Consider the following 5,928-nt stretch of genomic DNA (forward strand, 5'->3'; position numbering starts at 1 on the left):
CATAGAATTTATTTTTATTTTAGGCATTCAATTATATATGAATATATATTTTTTTCAATGAAAAATTCTGTGATGCTATTTTTGCATACCAACAAAAATAGCATCAACGTTCCAAGACATCATTGAAAATTAATAATATCGGTTACTTGATAAAATATAAATTAGTTGCATAGAATTTATTTTTATTTTAGGCATTCAATTATATATGAATATATATTTTTTTCAATGAAAAATTCTGTGATGCTATTTTTGCATACCAACAAAAATAGGATCAACGTTCCAAGACATCATTGAAAATTAATAATATCGGTTACTTGATAAAATATAAATTAGTTGTATAGAATTTAGTTTCATTTTATGCATTCAATTATATATGAATATATATTTTTTTTAATTAAAAATTCTGTGATGCTATTTTTGCATACCAACAAAAATAGGATCAACGTTCCAAGACACCACTGAAAATTAATAATATCGGTTACTTGATAAAATATAAATTAGTTGTATAGAATTTAGTTTAATTTTATGCATTCAATTATATCTGAATATATATTTTTTTCAATTAAAAATTCTGTGATGCTATTTTTGCATACCAACAAAAATAGCATCAAGCAAAAATATCACTTATTTTTCCAATTTTCGACTTGTAGAACGATCAAGTATACTATTCTTTGGATTCTAAGATTTTTTTCAAGTGATTATTTTCAAAGTTGGGAAAAATGAAAAATTATTCTAAGTCCCCATTCGTAGTTCTTTTTGATTCGTATTGCTTCGGCGCAAAGTAGGTAGGGACACTTATGGATTTCTCAATTTTTGGATAGGGACAGCCGGATAGCCGTCATTCAGCATAAAAGCTATTGTTATATGCATAGTTTGATGTGAGGAATGGGAATTGATTGAAATTTTCACCCGCCAATTGCCGGCTGGCCTGATTTTAAGGTTTGAGAATCTTGACAACGATTTTGCATACCGACAAAAATAGCATCAAGCAAAAATATCACTTATTTTTCCAATTTTCGACTTGTAGAACGATCAAGTGTACTATTCTTTGGATTCTAAGATTTTTTTCAAGTGATTATTTTCAAAGTTGGGAAAAATGAAAAATTATTCTAAGTCCCCATTCGTAGTTCTTTTTGATTCGTATTGCTTCGGCGCAAAGTAGGTAGGGACACTTATGGATTTCTCAATTTTTGGATAGGGACAGCCGGATAGCCGTCATTCAGCATAAAAGCTATTGTTATATGCATAGTTTGATGTGAGGAATGGGAATTGATTGAAATTTTCACCCGCCAATTGCCGGCTGGCCTGATTTTAAGGTTTGAGAATCTTGACAACGATTTTGCATACCGACAAAAATAGCATCAAGCAAAAATATCACTTATTTTTCCAATTTTCGACTTGTAGAACGATCAAGTATACTATTCTTTGGATTCTAAGATTTTTTTCAAGTGATTATTTTCAAAGTTGGGAAAAATGAAAAATTATTCTAAGTCCCCATTCGTAGTTCTTTTTGATTCGTATTGCTTCGGCGCAAAGTAGGTAGGGACACTTATGGCTTTCTCAATTTTTGGATAGGGACAGCCGGATAGCCGTCATTCAGCATAAAAGCTATTGTTATATGCATAGTTTGATGTGAGGAATGGGAATTGATTGAAATTTTCACCCGCCAATTGCCGGCTGGCCTGATTTTAAGGTTTGAGAATCTTGACAACGATTTTGCATACCGACAAAAATAGCATCAAGCAAAAATATCACTTATTTTTCCAATTTTCGACTTGTAGAACGATCAAGTATACTATTCTTTGGATTCTAAGATTTTTTTCAAGTGATTATTTTCAAAGTTGGGAAAAATGAAAAATTATTCTAAGTCCCCATTCGTAGTTCTTTTTGATTCGTATTGCTTCGGCGCAAAGTAGGTAGGGACACTTATGGCTTTCTCAATTTTTGGATAGGGACAGCCGGATAGCCGTCATTCAGCATAAAAGCTATTGTTATATGCATAGTTTGATGTGAGGAATGGGAATTGATTGAAATTTTCACCCGCCAATTGCCGGCTGGCCTGATTTTAAGGTTTGAGAATCTTGACAACGATTTTGCATACCGACAAAAATAGCATCAAGCAAAAATATCACTTATTTTTCCAATTTTCGACTTGTAGAACGATCAAGTATACTATTCTTTGGATTCTAAGATTTTTTTCAAGTGATTATTTTCAAAGTTGGGAAAAATGAAAAATTATTCTAAGTCCCCATTCGTAGTTCTTTTTGATTCGTATTGCTTCGGCGCAAAGTAGGTAGGGACACTTATGGCTTTCTCAATTTTTGGATAGGGACAGCCGGATAGCCGTCATTCAGCATAAAAGCTATTGTTATATGCATAGTTTGATGTGAGGAATGGGAATTGATTGAAATTTTCACCCGCCAATTGCCGGCTGGCCTGATTTTAAGGTTTGAGAATCTTGACAACGATTTTGCATACCGACAAAAATAGCATCAAGCAAAAATATCACTTATTTTTCCAATTTTCGACTTGTAGAACGATCAAGTATACTATTCTTTGGATTCTAAGATTTTTTTCAAGTGATTATTTTCAAAGTTGGGAAAAATGAAAAATTATTCTAAGTCCCCATTCGTAGTTCTTTTTGATTCGTATTGCTTCGGCGCAAAGTAGGTAGGGACACTTATGGCTTTCTCAATTTTTGGATAGGGACAGCCGGATAGCCGTCATTCAGCATAAAAGCTATTGTTATATGCATAGTTTGATGTGAGGAATGGGAATTGATTGAAATTTTCACCCGCCAATTGCCGGCTGGCCTGATTTTAAGGTTTGAGAATCTTGACAACGATTTTGCATACCGACAAAAATAGCATCAAGCAAAAATATCACTTATTTTTCCAATTTTCGACTTGTAGAACGATCAAGTATACTATTCTTTGGATTCTAAGATTTTTTTCAAGTGATTATTTTCAAAGTTGGGAAAAATGAAAAATTATTCTAAGTCCCCATTCGTAGTTCTTTTTGATTCGTATTGCTTCGGCGCAAAGTAGGTAGGGACACTTATGGCTTTCTCAATTTTTGGATAGGGACAGCCGGATAGCCGTCATTCAGCATAAAAGCTATTGTTATATGCATAGTTTGATGTGAGGAATGGGAATTGATTGAAATTTTCACCCGCCAATTGCCGGCTGGCCTGATTTTAAGGTTTGAGAATCTTGACAACGATTTTGCATACCGACAAAAATAGCATCAAGCAAAAATATCACTTATTTTTCCAATTTTCGACTTGTAGAACGATCAAGTATACTATTCTTTGGATTCTAAGATTTTTTTCAAGTGATTATTTTCAAAGTTGGGAAAAATGAAAAATTATTCTAAGTCCCCATTCGTAGTTCTTTTTGATTCGTATTGCTTCGGCGCAAAGTAGGTAGGGACACTTATGGCTTTCTCAATTTTTGGATAGGGACAGCCGGATAGCCGTCATTCAGCATAAAAGCTATTGTTATATGCATAGTTTGATGTGAGGAATGGGAATTGATTGAAATTTTCACCCGCCAATTGCCGGCTGGCCTGATTTTAAGGTTTGAGAATCTTGACAACGATTTTGCATACCGACAAAAATAGCATCAAGCAAAAATATCACTTATTTTTCCAATTTTCGACTTGTAGAACGATCAAGTATACTATTCTTTGGATTCTAAGATTTTTTTCAAGTGATTATTTTCAAAGTTGGGAAAAATGAAAAATTATTCTAAGTCCCCATTCGTAGTTCTTTTTGATTCGTATTGCTTCGGCGCAAAGTAGGTAGGGACACTTATGGCTTTCTCAATTTTTGGATAGGGACAGCCGGATAGCCGTCATTCAGCATAAAAGCTATTGTTATATGCATAGTTTGATGTGAGGAATGGGAATTGATTGAAATTTTCACCCGCCAATTGCCGGCTGGCCTGATTTTAAGGTTTGAGAATCTTGACAACGATTTTGCATACCGACAAAAATAGCATCAAGCAAAAATATCACTTATTTTTCCAATTTTCGACTTGTAGAACGATCAAGTATACTATTCTTTGGATTCTAAGATTTTTTTCAAGTGATTATTTTCAAAGTTGGGAAAAATGAAAAATTATTCTAAGTCCCCATTCGTAGTTCTTTTTGATTCGTATTGCTTCGGCGCAAAGTAGGTAGGGACACTTATGGCTTTCTCAATTTTTGGATAGGGACAGCCGGATAGCCGTCATTCAGCATAAAAGCTATTGTTATATGCATAGTTTGATGTGAGGAATGGGAATTGATTGAAATTTTCACCCGCCAATTGCCGGCTGGCCTGATTTTAAGGTTTGAGAATCTTGACAACGATTTTGCATACCGACAAAAATAGCATCAAGCAAAAATATCACTTATTTTTCCAATTTTCGACTTGTAGAACGATCAAGTATACTATTCTTTGGATTCTAAGATTTTTTTCAAGTGATTATTTTCAAAGTTGGGAAAAATGAAAAATTATTCTAAGTCCCCATTCGTAGTTCTTTTTGATTCGTATTGCTTCGGCGCAAAGTAGGTAGGGACACTTATGGCTTTCTCAATTTTTGGATAGGGACAGCCGGATAGCCGTCATTCAGCATAAAAGCTATTGTTATATGCATAGTTTGATGTGAGGAATGGGAATTGATTGAAATTTTCACCCGCCAATTGCCGGCTGGCCTGATTTTAAGGTTTGAGAATCTTGACAACGATTTTGCATACCGACAAAAATAGCATCAAGCAAAAATATCACTTATTTTTCCAATTTTCGACTTGTAGAACGATCAAGTATACTATTCTTTGGATTCTAAGATTTTTTTCAAGTGATTATTTTCAAAGTTGGGAAAAATGAAAAATTATTCTAAGTCCCCATTCGTAGTTCTTTTTGATTCGTATTGCTTCGGCGCAAAGTAGGTAGGGACACTTATGGCTTTCTCAATTTTTGGATAGGGACAGCCGGATAGCCGTCATTCAGCATAAAAGCTATTGTTATATGCATAGTTTGATGTGAGGAATGGGAATTGATTGAAATTTTCACCCGCCAATTGCCGGCTGGCCTGATTTTAAGGTTTGAGAATCTTGACAACGATTTTGCATACCGACAAAAATAGCATCAAGCAAAAATATCACTTATTTTTCCAATTTTCGACTTGTAGAACGATCAAGTATACTATTCTTTGGATTCTAAGATTTTTTTCAAGTGATTATTTTCAAAGTTGGGAAAAATGAAAAATTATTCTAAGTCCCCATTCGTAGTTCTTTTTGATTCGTATTGCTTCGGCGCAAAGTAGGTAGGGACACTTATGGCTTTCTCAATTTTTGGATAGGGACAGCCGGATAGCCGTCATTCAGCATAAAAGCTATTGTTATATGCATAGTTTGATGTGAGGAATGGGAATTGATTGAAATTTTCACCCGCCAATTGCCGGCTGGCCTGATTTTAAGGTTTGAGAATCTTGACAACGATTTTGCATACCGACAAAAATAGCATCAAGCAAAAATATCACTTATTTTTCCAATTTTCGACTTGTAGAACGATCAAGTATACTATTCTTTGGATTCTAAGATTTTTTTCAAGTGATTATTTTCAAAGTTGGGAAAAATGAAAAATTATTCTAAGTCCCCATTCGTAGTTCTTTTTGATTCGTATTGCTTCGGCGCAAAGTAGGTAGGGACACTTATGGCTTTCTCAATTTTTGGATAGGGACAGCCGGATAGCCGTCATTCAGCATAAAAGCTATTGTTATATGCATAGTTTGATGTGAGGAATGGGAATTGATTGAAATTTTCACCCGCCAATTGCCGGCTGGCCTGATTTTAAGGTTTGAGAATCTTGACAACGATTTTGCATACCGACAAAAATAGCATCAAGCAAAAATATCACTTATTTTTCCAATTTTCGACTTGTAG

This window comes from Diachasmimorpha longicaudata, unplaced genomic scaffold (genome assembly GCF_034640455.1).
Source record: "Diachasmimorpha longicaudata isolate KC_UGA_2023 unplaced genomic scaffold, iyDiaLong2 ctg00000336.1, whole genome shotgun sequence".
Classification (NCBI taxonomy): Eukaryota; Metazoa; Arthropoda; class Insecta; order Hymenoptera; family Braconidae; genus Diachasmimorpha; species Diachasmimorpha longicaudata.